This window comes from Carcharhinus amblyrhynchos, chromosome 17, assembly GCF_965287045.1.
Source record: "Carcharhinus amblyrhynchos chromosome 17, sCarAmb.v2.hapA, whole genome shotgun sequence".
NCBI lineage: Eukaryota > Metazoa > Chordata > Chondrichthyes > Carcharhiniformes > Carcharhinidae > Carcharhinus > Carcharhinus amblyrhynchos.
In genome coordinates this window covers 49,002,225-49,019,412 of record NC_137340.1, presented here as the reverse complement: position 1 = coordinate 49,019,412, position 17,188 = coordinate 49,002,225, and the positions used below count along the sequence as shown (strand labels likewise).

The following is a 17,188-nucleotide window of genomic DNA, read 5'->3' as shown; positions in this document are numbered from 1 at the left end:
GGACTATACAACCTCGCTCGTCCCGAAACCGTAAAATCCCACTCAAGGTCAACGGACCTTTCCATGGTCCTACCCTCACCCGCTCCGATTTCCGCAGTAAAATTCCAGTCATTTTCTTTTTTATTCATTCGTGGGATGTGGATCTTGCCAGCTAGGCCAGTATTTTTTTTACCCATCCCTAATAGCCCCTGAGGGGGTGGTGGTGGGCTGCCTTTTTGAACCACAGCGGTCCGTGTAGGGGTAGGGTGGCAGGAGGGATTAAATAACAGATATCATGATGCAACAGACAAAGAGGATGGTCACGGATATGGAAAAGAAAGGTTGTGTCAAAATGAGGTGTGAATTGCTACATAAAAACCATCTGAGTGCAACATGAAGAGAAAAAACAGGACAAAGATCCACTCAGCAAGACAAGTAAAGGAACAAAATCCCATAGAACAAGACGGCGAAGCTGAGGTTATGACCTAAAGTTGTTGAACTCATTCCAGAAGGTGTGAGTTGAAAGATAAGGCGTTGTTCCTCGAGCCTGTGTCATACTCTGCCCCCTCCTTTCTCTTCTCTGTGGCCTGTCATGAAAGCATATTTGTCATTTTTACACAAACCTTCCATCTGATCATGCCCTCAATATTAAGAAGGCTCGAAACACCAGGTTAAAGTCCAACAGGTATATCTGGTATCACGAGCGCTGCCCCTTCATCAGGTGAGTCCACATCATGGCCCTCAATATTGTGAAAGATTGTCAAAAAGAACTGGCAAATAAAATAAAACAGGCAAACTGGGGCAGCACAGTGATTAGCACTGCTGCCTCACAGTGCCAGGGACCCGGGTTCGATTCCCGGCTTGGGTCACTGTCTGTGTGGAGCTTGCACATTCACCCTGTGTCTGCGTGGGTTTCCTCCGGAAGCTCCGGTTTCCTCTCACAGTCCCAAAGGTGTGCGGGTTTGGTGGATTGGCCGGGCTAAATTGTCCCTTAGTGTCCCAAGATGTGCAGGTTAAGGGTGGGGTGAATATGCAGGGTTGTGGGGATAGAGTGGTGGGCCATGGGTAAGATTCTCTGTGGAAGAGTCGATGCAGACTTGATGGGCTGAATGGCCTCCTCCTGCGCTGTAGGGATTGTATGATTTCATGAAACAGCGCCTACAACTAAAAATATAGAAACAAATCTATGCATGCTAATGAGTAGTTTGCTTAACGTTTTATTCTGCGAAATAAGGGAGGGCGATTCTCCCAGCCCTCTGTTCTGCTCTAGCTGCTTCCCCATTAGTGGGGAACTACCCCCCCGACGCCTGCTGGAGCGAAAGGGACTCATTGAGGAGGTCGGGGGGTAAGACAGGGCAAAGTGGCAAAGGCCCAGGGGCTCATTGGGCATGGGGCAGGGCCAAGGGTGTGGGGCCAGACAGAGTGGGGCCTATTGGGGGGGGGGGGGGGGGGTGGGCAGATACCACTGCCACTCTGCATAGGGATCTATTGGAAGAGGGAGGGGCTGATCTGGGCTGGCCATCCGGGTGGGACGGGTTAGGATAGCCCAGGGTGGGAGAGGAGAGACGGTTTGTCGGTGGTGGGGGCAGAGGGGGGAGGTTGGAGGGATCGAGGCGGGCTGGGCAGGGGGTCAAGGCTAGCCGGGAAATGGCCAGCCATCAGGCATGTCGGGGGATTGGGGGCGGGGGGGGTGGGGTGCGGGGCGCAGGGGGTGGTGGGGGGGTCGTTGGAGCAGTGATGCGCGGTTGCTGTGCTGGCTAGCGAACCGGCAGTGTGGCGTTCTGTGCATGCACCAATCTCAGTGCTGACAAATCAGTGTATGCGCAGTGGCCTGCTCAGGGCAATGCCGGCCTCTCCAGCGGGAATAGGCCCAATCCCTGGATTTTCAGCCTGAATCGCCCTGAGGCACTCTACGATGCACAGCGTGGTGTGAGACATGATAGAGGTATATAAGATACTGAAGGGAATAGATAGAGTTAATAGTGAGAGACTGCTCCCTAGACTGGGTACGAACACAAGAGGTCATCAATTAAGGGTGAGGGGGGGGAGGTATAATTTGGAGGTAAGAGGAAGGTTCTTTACACAGAGAGTTGTGGGGGTCTGGAATGCGCTACCGAGTAGGGTGGTGGAGGCAGGCACGTTGGACTCGTTTAAGATGCAGTTAGATAGGCATATGAGTGAAACGGGAATGGAGGGATATGGTAGGGGCTATTAAATAGGGTAAACCTCGGGAGACACCGGAAGGGCAGGCTGTATAACTAATATGTTTTGTCTTTATTCCACAGGTGGAGGTCCACCTCGTGTCAAGCGAGGGGCATGCACACGGCAGGTTGTGCGTGGGCTGCTCTTGGAAGTCCAGGAGTGGCCTAGTACTTCATGTCGGTGTGTGTGCTTGATCCTGGACCGATAGACGGGCTCCACAACAGCTCAGTGACTAGCACTGCTAGCTGTGCAGATACATGGATTTGGGCCTGTGTCTGTGGGAGTTTGCGCATTCTCCCTGTGGTTGCGTGGGTTTCCTCCGGGCGCTCCGGTTTCCTCCCACACCCCAAAGATGTGCTCTTAGGCTAATTGGTTTCCACCAAATTGACACTATTTCTTCCCTGAATCTGACTGAGTAGGGTCCCATTCGTAGACATGCAGGGTAGAATAGGTGTAGGGCGATGCGGCGGCGCGGGCTCGTTGGGCCGAAGGGCCTGTTTCCCGTGCTGGGTTGTTCTTTGTTTCTTTGTTTAATCCTTTGAAAAATCTCGTAAAATAAAACAACGAGATGTACTCCGACTTGTAGTCAAATTCAGCACTTGGAATTTTTTTTTAGGAGAATCCCAGCCATGCCTTTTGTTCTATGCTGTTCTTTATGAAGCCCCCTCCTTTATTCACCTCCCCCTGCAAATCTTTCTGATCTTTTCTCCCTTATATACTTGTGTGGCTCTCTCTGAAAGGACTTTCTGCTATTCATCTCGACCCATCATGCAGTAACAAATTCCACGGTTTTACCACTCCGGGTAAAGAACTTTCTCCTGAATTCCTGATTGGATTTGGTTTTTAGTGACGAGATTGATATTTCTGAAACACCCCCAGCTACACATTCTTATCTGATCTCCTGGATCTCAAAATTCTGTGACGGCATGTTCGAACCAATTTCAGTCAGGCTGAGGAGAAAGCAAAAATGTGGGGATTAATTTCCGTGTGGGAGTGTTTATTTGCTTTGTAGATCTTAAACTGGCCTCACCAGTCAAAGTCTCAATCCATTGAAGAATTAATTGATGGGTGTAGCAGAGGTCATCTGTCTCTAGTCTTCCCGCAATGTTATGCAAGCCTGAGGCATCATTTGCCCGGTGGCTCCTGGTAAAAGCTATGCTGGCTTTCACTGTTGGCCTTCCATCTGATCATGCCCACAAATGTTATGAAAGATTGTCAAAAAGAACTGGCAAATAGCACCTATAACTAAAAACGCAGAGACAAGTTGTCCCTTTGCCAAACTGTCACAAGTAGGCTTACATTAACACTGCAATGAAGTTACTGTGAAAATCCCCCACTCCGTCACCTGTTCGGGTACATGGAGGGAGAATTCAGCATGGCCAGTGCAGCCTAACCAGCACGTCTTTCGGACTGCAGGAGGAAACCACAGCACCCGGAGGAAACCCACGCAGACACAGGGAGAACCTGCAGACTCCACACAGTGGCCCGAGGCTGGAATTGAACACTGATCCCTGGTGCTGTGAGGTAACAGTGCTAACCAATGGTGGTATTTGAACCCAGGTATTACCCCGGAGTCTAGTCCAGTGACAATATCATTGTGCCACTGCCTCCCCTCTTGAGGAAGAGAATCCCAAAGTCTCATGACACTCTGAGAGAAATCCATGGAATCATAGTCATAGAGTCATAAATATAGAAGAGGCCCTTCAGCCCATTTAGCCTGCATTGACCCAAAACTACACTAAATCTACACTAATCCCACTTGCCAGCGCATGGCGCATAGCTTTGAATGTTATGAGATTTCAAGTGGTCACCCACGTACTTTTTAAAGATTGTGAGGTTTGTTGAAGAAATTATTTTTCTTCACCTCCGTCTTAAATGGGTGATCCCTTATTATTACTTTTATTCATTTGTGGGACATGGGCATCGCTGGCTGGGCCAGCATTTGTTGCCCATCTCTCGTTGCCCTTGGAGGGCAGTTGAGAGTCAACCACATTGCTTTGGCTCTGGAGTCACATGTAGGCTGGACCAGGTAAGGACAGCAGATTTCTTTCCCCAAAGGACACGAGTGAACCAGATGGGTTTCTCCGACAATCGGCAATGGTTTCATGGTCGATGATTCCAGATATTTTTTATTGAATTCAAATTCAATGGATTCATGGTCGTTAATTCCAGATATTTTTTATTGAATTCAAATTCCACCATCTGCTGTGGCAGGATTTGATCCCCAGAACATTAGCTGAGTTTCTGGATTAATAGCCCATCGTTAATATCACTAGGCCATCACCTCCCTATTTTTAAAGTGATTTCTTGGCACATTTATACAGAGGGGAGGTGATGGAGGGAGAGTTCCATTGTCACTAGTCAGTATTCTTCTTTCATTTAAAAACATTCAGCATCACCCCATTATTTGACCTTGGAGATTGTAGCCCTACCAAACTCAGCCAATATCTGTGTGGCAGTTATATTTTGGCTGTATGAAGCTTTGATTAAATCTTCGCCTGCAGCACTGGATTTTGCTCTGAGCATCGTACCTCAGGAAAGACATGTTGGAGTGGGTGCAGTGCAGATCCACCAGAGCAGTACTGGGGCTGAATGGGTTAACCTATGAGGACAGGTTGCATGGACGGGGCTTGCATTCCCTTGAGTATAGAAGATAAAGAGCTGATCTAATTGAGGCGTTTAAGATGATTAAAGGATTTGAAGGATAGATAAGGGAGAAACTATTTCCTCTGCTGGGGGTGTCCAGAACAAGGGGATCTAACTTCAGTATGTGATGGAGGACATTCAGAGTGATGTCAGGAAGCACTTCCTCCCATAAAGGAAATATGGATGTCTCCTCACAAAGGGTTGGGGTCGGTAAATCTCAGAACAGTGATAAATTTTTGTTAGGCAAGGGTGTTGTGAGCTACAGAACTAAGAATGGGTAGATGAAATTAAGATACAGATCGGTCATGGTCTAATTGAATAATGGAACAGACTCAAGGGGTTGAATGGCCCACCCTGTTCTTCTATAAAATTCTTAATTTTCTAATTCATGTTGCAGGATAACAATCGCAGCTGGGAAGGAACCCTGCCTGATTTCTTTCTCCTCCTCCCCTGGCCTAGGGATACTGAAGGCAGAATCGACATGACTGAAGAGAATGTGCTAAACCTCTGTTGAGACGGATTTTACACTCGTGTCATTGAGAGAGAGAGACAACTGCACTTACGCAATCCCGTGTCTCGCTCCACTTAATGTCCCATTGCCTAACCATTCCCAAATCTTGCAGTTAGGGAACCACGCGTGGATGGGCAGTTTGAATAGATAGTGCTGTCATGGACACTGTTGCTGCTCCCCAAGCTCCCACCTTAGTAAGCTGCCTTTCCGTAGCACTAACCTGAATGAATCATTATCAATAATTGAATGAAACAGGACTTATAAGAGCCTCAAAATGGGATGTGTATAAATGAGATGGGCGGCACGATGGCACAGTCACAGTGCGTGTGTTCGATTCCCGGCTTGGGTCACCGTCTGTGCGGAATCTGCACGTTCTCCCCGTGTCTGCGTGGGTTTCCTCTGGGTGCTCTGGTTTCCGCCCACAGTCTGAAAGACGTACTGTTCAGTTGGATCGGCCGTGATAAATTCTCCCTCAGTGCACCCGAACAGGCGCTGGACTGTGGCGACTAGAGGAATTTCACATTGCAGTGTTAATGTACGCTGACTTGTGACACTAATAAATAAACATTTTTTCAACTTTTCTTGTGCACAAAATAAAAAGAGAACTTGTATTTGTATAGCGCCTTTCACCATGTGAGGACAGCCCAAAGCCCCGTCCAGCCAATAATGTAGAAAATGTCACAGCCAATTTGCACACAGCACAATTCCACGAACAGTAGCAATGAAGGCCAAATTATCTATTTGTCAGTGATGTTAGTTGAGGGGCACGTTTCGCCCACGAAATTGGAGAGAACACCCCTCCTCTTTTTTGAAACCTGAGTGGGTTTAGTGCAACGTCACTTACAAAATTTGGCGCGTCTGACCGTGCAGCACTCCCTCAGTGTGGGAGGAATTTTGTCTTGTACAACCCCCTGGGGTGGAGTCTCAGGCCACGACCTCCTGCCGTTAGGGAAGTCTGCGAGTTCTGACCCATGACTGGCCAGCCGAAGAATTTATTCAAAGTGCTTCCCTTTAGACACAGATCTGTTTATTTCGGTAACATTATACACTGCAGGCTTTGAAATTACACTGTGCCGTTTTAGCAAACAAATTGAATGACATTTAAACAAACAGTGTAAACTGCAGACAATGAAATTTCTTCCAAATATCTGTAAACAATTATTTGCGAGAGGCATTTTTGTGTTTTAAAAATAGGCTTACAGCTTAATTTCAGGGCGTTGTTCTTTCATTTGTGGAGCAAACAAGAAAAACTTCATTGTTGTCAAATTCCAATCTAATTTATCTCAGCAAGTCTTCTGCCTGTAGACTGATAAGGATTTTGTTTGATTTATTATTGACACATGTATTGGGATACAGTGAAAAGAATATTTATTGCGCACTTCACAGACAAAGCATACCATTCATAGAGTATACAGTGGAGAAGGAAAGGAGAGGGTGCAGAGTATGGTGTTACAGTCATAGCTAGGGTGTAGAGAAAAATCAACTTAATGCAAGGTTGTTCAATTCAAAGGTCTAACAGCAGCAGGGAAGAAGCTGTTCTTGAGTTGGTAAGTACGTGACCTCAGATTTTTGTATGTTTTTCATGACGGAAGAAGGTGGAAGAGAGAATGTCCAGAGTGCATGGGGTCCTTAATTACACTGGCTGCTTTTCTAAGGTGGCAGGACGTGCAAACGGAGTTAATGAATAGACTGGGCTACATTCACAATCTTTTTTAGTTCCTTGCGGTCTTGGTCAGAGCGAGATCAATACCAACCTGTGGTATATCCAGAAAGAATGTTTTTCATGGTGCATCTGTATAAATTGCTGAGAGCTGTAGCGGACATGGTGAACTCCCTAAGCCTCCTGAGAAAGTAGAGGCATTGGTGGGCTTTCTGAGCTATGTGTTAGTGTGCAGGGACCAGGACAGGTTGTTGGTGAACTGAACACCTAGAAACTTGAAACTCTCGACCGTTTTTTATGTGCTTTTATGCCCAGTTAGTTCAGACAGTAGAGCATGAGACTCTCAATCTCAGGTCGTGGGTTCAAATCCCACATTGGGTGCCATTTTGGGGTGGCACAATGACATAGTGGTTAGCACTGTTGCCTCTCAGTGCCAGGGACCCGGGTTCGATTCCTGGCTTGGGTCACTGTCTGTGTGGAGTTTACACATTCTCCCCATGTCTGTGTGGGTTTCCTCTGGGTGCTCCGGTTTCCTCCCACAATTCAAAGATGTGCAGGTTAGGTTGATTGGCCATGGCAAATTGACCCTTAGGATGCGTAGGTTAGAGAGATTAGCAGCGTAAATATGTGGAGTTATGGGAATAGGGCCTGGGTAGGATTGTTGTTGCTGCAGACTTGAAAGACAAATGGCCTCTTTCTGCACTTGTAGGGATTCTCTGATTTTATCTTCACTTTATCATGTCCTCCACTAGGCTTCTTGAAGTTGATGGATTTATCCTTTGTTTTACTTCCAGTGAGAGTTTTCTTAACTATAGCATTGGTGTGGAGGGACTAGGACACTTTGATGATCTGGACACCTAATGGTTGAGGGCTCAACCTCAACCATTTCTACTTCACCACCGTTGAGGTGGACAGGAGCACGTTCTCCACTAGGCTTCCTGAAGTCGATGACTATCTCCTTTGTTTTACTAACAGTGAGGGAGAGATTATTGGTGGGTCAGTCCAGTGGGCACAGGTCTCATCTTGTCAAACTTTTCACAGTAGCACTGGAGCAGGAAGACTCGGTCGGTTGATAAGTTTGTTTTGGTTGACATGAAAGAAGAATTTGTATCCTCAGGGGACTCAGAACATAGATTTCAAGAAGAAATTAGATCTTGCTCTTGGGGCTAAAGGGATGAAGGGATATTGGGGGAAGGAGGGGATCAGGATGTTGAATTTGATGATCAGACATGATCAAAATGAATGGCAGAGTGGGCTTGAGATCTTCAGACTCCTGTATCACAAGAATCATAAGAACAAGGAGTAGGAGCATGCAATTCAACCCCTCGAGTTTGTTTCACTATTCAATAAGATCATAGCTGATCTCATCTTGCCCTCAACTCCACTTTCCTGCTCTTCAAACTCTTGCTAATTAAAATCTGTCCACCTCCCTCTAATTCACCCAATGTCCCAGCACTTACCACACTCTGAGGTAGTGAATTCCACAGGGAAGTAATTTTCCTCAGCCGTTTTAAATTTGCCACTGTCTATGCTAAAACTCTTGACCTCTTGTTCTAGATCGCCCCACAAGAGGATACATCCTCTCCACGTCTGCTTTGTCAATCCCTCTCTATCACCTTGTACACCTCAATTAGATCCCCTCTCATTCTTCTAAGCTCCAGAGAGTACAGACTTAAACTGCCCAGTCTCTCTTCGTAAGACAACCCCTTCATCGCTGGAATCAACCTAATGAACCTCCACCGAACTGCCTCCAATGCCACTACATCCCTTCTCAAGTAAGAGGACCAAAACTGTGCACAATATTCTAAGTTCAGTCTCACTAATGCTTTGCACAGTAGCAGCAACATTTTGCTACTTTTAAATTCTGTTCCTTTAGCAGTAAATCCCAAGTTTTCATTTGCTTTCCATATTACCTGCTAGTACCTGTGTACTAGTTCTCTGTGATTCATGCACAAGGACACCCAGATCCCTCTGCACTGAAGCACTCTGATGTTTCTCTCCATTTAGACAATAATTTGCCTTTGCCTTTTTCCCACCAAAATGGATAACCTCACACTTACCCACATTAAATTTCATCTGTCAAAGTTTGTCCCATTTACTTAACCTTATCCATTTGTGAATTTCTTATTTCATTATTGCAACCTCTATTTTATCCCCTCTATTTTAGTGTCAGCTATTAATGCCTCTGACACCAAGGGGCAATTTATCGTAGTCAATCCACCTAATCCGCACATTTTTGCAGTGTGGGAGGAAACAAGAGCAGCCAGAATTATTTAGTTTAGAATTTAAGTTTGTTTTTACTTCTGCTACTTATCTTTACTTTCCACAATTTTGGTTCGCCTTCTTAGACTTCACCTCCCAACTCAGAAAGGGGGAAAAGAACTTACCTACCGGTCACTTACCTGTGATATCAGACAGATGTGTTTACTCCTGCCACCTTGGCCTGTATGGCCTCTTCCCACATTGCCCCAGCTACTTCCTTTATTTGTACCTTTAAGCATCTGTCTCTCTTTGTCTTTTGTGTAGCAGATATTTTCTTTGCCTCCCTTTCTACCTGGGCAGTAAACTCAGCAATCTGGATTAGGTGGCACGGTGGCACAGTGGTTAGCACAGCTACCTCACAGTGCCAGAGACCTGGATTTGATTCCTGGCTTGAGTCACTGTCTGTGTGGAGTCTGCATGTTCTCCACGTGTCTGCGTGCTCCAATTTCCTGCTGCATTCTGAAAGACGTGCCGGCTAGGAGCATTGGCCATACTAAGTTCTCCCTCAGTGTACCTAAACAGATGCTGGAGCGTGGCTACTAGGGGATTTTCACAGTAATTACATTGCAGTGCCAATGTAAGCCTACTTGTGAGACTAATAAAAATACACTTTAAACTAAAACCAAAAGAGAAAATACTGGAAAATCTCAGCAGGTCTGGCAGCATCTGTAAACACTAAGAAGTCTGACAACACCAGGTTTAAGTCCAACTGATTTATTTGATAGTAAACTCACAAGCTTTCGAGGTTAATCTCTTCGTCAGGTGACGAATGGTGTATCAGGTTCACCTGACGAAGAGGGAAATCTCAAAAGCTTGTGAGTTTACTATCAAATAAATTGGTTGGACTTAAACCTGGTGCTGTCAGACTTCTTACAGTGTTTACCCCAGTCCAACGCCGGCATCTCCACAGCATCTGTAAGGAGAGAAACGAGCGTTGTCAAAGGGTCATCTGGACTCAAAACAGACTTTAAACTGAACTTCCTTTCATAAATATCTCTCCATCTTCAAGACACACCTCAAAACTTATCTCTTCTTATGTCACTCAGTATGAAATTTTGATTGATAATCGTTTCTCTGTACCATCTTGTGATGTTTTATTAAGTTAAGATCGCCCTTGAAATCCCTTTGAACCTTTTGCTATATTAGAGGTGGAATACAAGTGTAAAGTGGTGTGATTTAGTGAGAATTACTCAACCCATCTCCAGAAATTTGATTTGTTTTGCCTACTGAACATATGTAACAGAAAGACTGAAACCAAAATCCACATCTAGAATTCAGGGCATATCTAATTTCCTTTCTCCTTGCACCCTGAAGTGATATTGTTGTGTGCAGACCCACTTGTTGGTGTCTGGCCTGAGGGTAAGGTATGAGGATGTGAATCAACAAAGAACTATGTCAATAAAAACACTAGCATTCTGGAATCTTACCAAACTTTTCGCAGACGCACTATATTTCTATGAGTGAATTTGACTTGTAACGTGAGGGAAAATGAAAATGGTGTATCAGAGCTAAAAAATAATCTGTGTCTCACCTCTGGGCTAGTTGTAGGGTTCGAAACACTACGCTCCACAGCAAGAGGGATGTAGGTTTAAATTTTAAATTTGGCTTGAAATTCTCCATTGTGTACATCCAACTAGTCTACAAATATAAAGGTCCTGTGCCTTTCTGTACTGGATCATGAAAGCTGATGAGAACTGTTGGGGATGTAGGATTCGAAAGACAAATGCCAGCAATTCCTATTGTCCCATCCTCTGTATTTTTGGTGACCGTGTGCCTTCAGCCCTGCACTGGAGAATACTCGGTGCTTGAGTAAATTTCAACACATCAATGCAGGGGTTGCAAATTAAAATGCCACCATAGCAAACTGTAAACCATGCAGGCTGCTGTTGCAAACTGGTAAATACTCACTTGATTGCTGACTGCCTTGCAAAGTTCGGCTACCCAGTCTGTTCTATATTTGTCTGTTGTCTTCAAGAGTAGGCCATTCAGTCCCTTGATCCTGTTCTGCCATTCATTAGGATCATGGCTGATTTGATTGTGGCTTTAACAACCTGTCCCCCCACGCTGACACTATAACTAAAAAGGGCCACCAACGCCTCTACTTTCCCAGGAGACTGAGGAAATTTGGCATGTCCGCTACGACTCTCACCAACTTCGACAGATGCACCATAGAAAGCATTCTTTCCAGTTGTATCACGGTTTGGTATGGCTCCTACTCTGTCCAAGATTGCAAAAAACTACAAAGGGTTGTGAACGAAGCCCAGTCCCATCACACAAACCAGCCTCACACTTCCCGATGCCTTGAAAAGCAGCCAGCATAATTAAGGGCCCCATGTATCCCTGACATTCTCTCTTTCACCTTCTTCCGTCGAGAAAAAGATACAAAAGTCTGAGGTTACGTACCAACTGACTCAAGAACAGCTTCTTCCCTGCTCCCATCAGACTTTTGAATGGACCTACCTTGCATTAAGTTGATCTTTCTCTACATCCTCGCTATGACTGTAACACTATGTTCTGCACCCTCTCCTTTCCTTCTCTATGTATGGTATGCTTTGTATGTACAGTGCGCAAGAAACAATACTTTTCACTGTATGTTAATACATGTGACAATAAGAAACCAAATCAAATCAAACATACATTCTTTGATTTTGCTTGTCCTGGTAACAATAATTTGCCTTCATATAGCATCTTTAACACAGTAAAACATCACAAGGTGGGATGGGTTATCAAATAAAAATCAGGAGTTTATAAAATTTAAAAATGCAAATAATGGACTTAAACAACCAGAGGTGATATGAGGAGAAACAGTTTAATGGAATACATAGTTCAGATTTCAAATGAATCACCTGATAGGGCGCTGGAGACAAATTCAGTTTTAGCTTTCAAATGGAAAGTTGATATACAAATATCTGAAGGAGAAAGAAATTGCAAGGATATTGGAAAAGGATGAACATGGGAAACTGGAACAAAAGAACAGGAGTTGGTCATAAGGTTCCTCAAGCTTGAATTTTCAATATTTATAGCTGATCTGATCTTGGCTTCCACTCCCCTCTCCACCTGTGCAATACTTGACTTCTCTATGGTTCAAAAATATTTTTATCTCAGCCTTGAATATATTCAAAGACTCACCCTCTGCAGAAGTAGGGAATTTCCAATATCCATGAGCCTCATTCATGGTGGCACAATGGTTCGCACTGCTGCCTCCCAGCACCAGGGACCCAGGTTCAATTCCCATCTTGGGTCACTGTCTGTGTGGAGTTTGCATGATTTTCCTGTGTCTGCGAGGATTTAAGTCACAAGTTACTGTGACAAGTAGACTTACATTAACACTGCAACAAAGCCACTGTGAAAATCCCCTTGGCACCACATTCCGGCACCTGTTTGGGTACACTGAGGAAGAATTTAGTATGCCAATGCACCTAATCAGCATTCAGACTGTGGGAGAAAACCAGAGCACTCAGAGGAAACCCATGCAGCCACAGGGAGAGCGAGCAAACTCCACACAGATAGTGACCCAAGCCAGGAATCGAACCCAGTTCCTGGTGCTTGAGGCAGCAGTGCTAAGCTTCCTCCCAAAATCCAAAGACATGTCGTTGACTGGCCATGCTAAATTGTCCCTTAGTGTCAGGGGGATTAGTAGGGTACATTTGTAGGATTGTGGGTATAGGGCCTGCGTGGGATTGTTGTCAGTGAGGGCTTAATGGGCTGAATGGCCTCCTTCTGCACTCTCACGATTCTATGATTCTATGATCTGAGAAAAGAAATTCCACATCACCTATGACATAACTGGGTGATTGATTTGATTTATTGATTGATTGATTTATTATTGTCACATGTATTGGGATACAGTGTAAAATATTGTCTCTTGTGAGCTGTTACAGAAAAAACATACCATTCATAGAGTACAGAGGAGAGAAGGAAAGAATAGGATGAAGAATATAGTGTTACAGTCACAGATAAAATGAAGAGAAAGATCAACTTAATGTGTGGTAGGACTATTCAAAAGGCTAATGGTAGCAGGAAAAAAGCTATTCTTGAGTCAATTGGTACATGTTTTCAGATTTCTGTATCTTTTTCCCACCAGGAGAAGGTAGAAGAGAGTATGTCTAAGGTGAGTGTGGTCTTTGATTATGTTGGCTGCTTTTCCAAGGCAGTGTGAAGTGTAGATGGAGTCAAGGGATGGGAGGCTGGTTTGCGTGCTGGATTGGGCTACGTTCATAACGCTTTGTGGTTTCTCGCAGTCTTGGTCAGGCAGGAGCCATATCAAGCTGCGATACAACCAGAAGGGATGTTTTCTATGATGCAGCTGTAAATGGTGAGAGTCGTAGCAGACATGCCAAATACCCTTGGTCTTCTGAGAAAGTAGAGGCGTTGGAGGGCTTTCTTAACTATAATATTGGCATGAGGGAACTATTAAGAAGTCTGACAACACCAGGTTTAAGTCCAACCAATTTATTTGATAGTAAACTTGCAAGCTTTCGAGGTTTCCCTCTTCGTCAGGTGACTGGAGAGTTCTGGCCTCAGACAGAGCATATAAAGCACAGACAGTTTACAGATTACTGATTAGAATGCGAATCTTTACACCTAACCTGCTATTCAAGTCTTAAAGTGGCCGACAATGTGAGTGGAAGGAGCACTGAGCACAGGTTAAAGAGATACACATCTGTGTATCTCTTTAACCTGTGTTTACCCCAGTCCAACGCCGGCATCTCCACATCGTGGGGGAACCAGGACAGGTTATTGGTGATCTGGACACCTAAAAACCTGAAACTCTCAACCATTTCTACTTCATCCCCATTGTTGTAGACAGGGGCATGTCCTCCACTACACTTCCTGAAATCAATGACTATCTTTTTCATTTTGTTGACATTGAGAGAGAGATTATTGTCGTCGCACCAGTTAACCAGACTCTCTATCTCATTCCTGTACTCTGTCTCATCATTGTTTGAGATCCGACCCACGACGGTGATGTCAGCAGCAAATTTGAAAATTGAGTTGGAGGGGAATTTGGCCACACAGTCACAGTGTATAAGGATTACAGAAGGGGGCTGAGGACACAGCCTTGTGGGGCACCGGTGGGACCAGATGATCCTAGCAGCAGGGAGGGCTTTTAAATTTTGGCCATTAATCTGAAATTGCACATGCTAATTCTAGATAATCGACCACAAAAGAAAATATCATGTCAGCATCTACTCTGTCAAGCCCTTGAGGATCTTGTATGTTTCTATAAGATCACATCTCATTCGTCCAAACACCAGTGAACAACCTGTTCAATGTTTTCTCATGAAACAACCTCCTCATCTAAGCAAATGAACATGTGATCCTTTTCTGAACTGCCCCTAATGGAAATATGTCCCTCGTTAGATAAGGAGACCAAAACTCTGCGCAATACTCTAGGTGTGGTGTCACCAATGCTTTGCAGCATGAGTGTTATTTTTATACTCCATACCCCTTGCAATAAAGGGAATCACTCCATTCTTTCCTAATTACTTCCAAAATTAAAATGACAAGCTCTCTTTTCATCCTCTTGCCTTCAATTTTCTGTGCTTTTAACTGCCAGGTTCCTTCATATTGATTGATTGTAATAATTTTCTGAAAGAGATTGTGGGTACTTGCTGTATCTGTGTGCAAACTTTCTGTGTTTCATGTGCGGGGACACTCAAACTCCACTGACCTGCAGCATTTCTCTCAATTTAAGTGTCAGTGTATTTTGTTTTTCCATTCTTCCAGTCGAAGTGGGAGAGAACTAAAAATGTTGCTCTTCTATCAGCCGTGATCTGATTGAATAGCAGAGCAGCCTTGAAGGCATCTACTGCCGACTGCTCCTAAATTCCTATGTCCCTATGTTCAAAAGATAAAAGCAAAATATTGTGGATGCTGAAATCTGAAAGAAGAACAGATAATGCTGAAAAATCTCAGCGGATTTGACAGCATCTGTGGAGAGAGAATAGAGCTAATGCTTCAGACTTGAAACGTTGGCTCTTTTCTCCCTCAGTAGTTGCTGTCAGACCTGCTGAGATTTTCCAGCATTTTCTGCTCTTCAAAAGAGTTGCACAGATTCAATAAATTGAATTATCTTCTCCTTGCTGAAAAATTAAATGATCCTATGATTTTAAACTGTAATAATGAACATTCCATCTTTATATAAAAGGATTTTCAGCCGTATGGTAACAGAAGAGGGTTTGAATAAAGGACCATTCAAGAGATGGCAGTCAGGTTTAAGTGCGGACAATTTAATTGGCTGATATTAATGCCCCATAATCGGGCACAATAAAAGCAAAATCACTATTTGTACATTATATGTGAATGGTATCTGCTTTACATGTTAAAATGCCAGGTCTAAGCATTACAGGTACATCAAGGTAGCATGGTGGCATAGTGTTTAGCGCTGCTGTCTTACAGTGTCAGGGATCAATTCCTAGCTTGGCTCACTATCTGTGCAGAGTCTACCATTCTGTCTCTGTGTCAGTTTCCTCCGGGTGTTCCGGTATCCTTCCACAGCCTAAAAGACATGCTAGTTAGGTGGATTGGCCATGCTAAATTCTCCCTCAGTGTCCTTGAACAGACGCTGAAGTGTGGTGACTGGGGGATTTTCACTGTAACTTCATTGCAGTGTTAATGTAAGCCTACTTGTGACACTAATAAATATACTTCAAATTAAGTTTGCTTTTCCATTCTTCCTGTGAAAATGGGGAGGCTCAAAGAGCTTTTAAAAAAAATTCATTCATGGGACATGGACGTCACTGGCTAGCCAGCATTTATTGCCCATCCCTAGTTGCCCAAGGGAGGTTGAGAATCAACCACATTGCTGTGGCTTTGGAGTCACATGTAGGCCAGACCAGGTAAGGACATCAGATTTCCTTCCCTAAAGGACATTAGTGAATCAGATAGGTTTTGCCAACAATTGACAGTGGTTTCATGGTCATCAGTAGATTTTTAATTCCAGATTGTTTTTTTTGAATTCAAATTCCACCACCTGCTGTGGTGGGATTCAAACCCGGGTCCCCAGAACATTAGATGAGTTTCTGAATTAATAGTCCAGCGCTAATACCACTAGGCCATCGCCTTCCCCAATTACATCCTGCATCTTCTTTCCTTCTCTGTGAACTGTATGCTTTATCTGTAAAGTGCATAAGAAACAATACTCTTCACTGTATACTAATACGTGACAATAATAAATCAATTGGAAACATTGGCCATAAAGAAAATCTTCACATAGTTTCAACTGAGACATTCCCAAACATTTCCCGAATTTCGCCACTTGGCAAGAATTATTGCATGATGTTTTATTTCATGATGACTGTAAAAAGGGTTTAGTTTTGATTTTAAAGCTGGACACAGGACATTGCAAAGTGTTGCATATTTCTGGTATTTTTGCTTTGATGTTAGTGGGAAATACCCGAAGCTTCTAGACGCAACCACACTTTAAGGAAAGTGCAATGAGTGACCTTTCCCCGTTGTCCTTGCTGGGAAGCGCCTCCACCCATTGCAACACCAGCAAGCGCTAGCAATCACGTGACCAGCTTTCCCGCCACTGATTGGAATGCTTCCCTCGTGAAGCCCTCGCGGCCACGCTCGCAACCGAGCCTGCTGCTCAGATTGACGCAGCCAGTGGCCAATAGCAATGCGAAGAGTGGGCGGGATAGCGCCCCATCATCCAATTCGTCCGTGGAAGGGAGAGGACGGGCTTTCGGCCTGCCTCCCTCCCCCTCCATTAAGTTAGAGAGAGAGCGCGCACCAGCGGCAAAAAAAATCGGCGGGCAACCTAACGTGATGACGCCAGAGGGGCGGGGACGGGCACTTGACATACAATCAAGTGCACCTATCAGAAGGGGGAAAACCACATCAATCATAGACCCAGACCAATCGGAATTGGGGAATGTGGGAGGGGGCGGGATAATGGAAGGGGCAAGTTAGGTTGAATGAGC

The 17,188-nt window shown here is 44.6% G+C and overlaps 1 non-coding gene across 1 annotated transcript; it reads left to right on the top strand.

Moving 5' to 3' along the window:
• The first annotated feature begins 7,307 nt into the window (after positions 1 to 7,307).
• trnae-cuc (transfer RNA glutamic acid (anticodon CUC)) lies at positions 7,308 to 7,379 on the top strand. Its single transcript has one exon. It is a non-coding gene; the product is annotated as a tRNA-Glu (tRNA).
• The last annotated feature ends 9,809 nt before the right edge of the window (positions 7,380 to 17,188 follow it).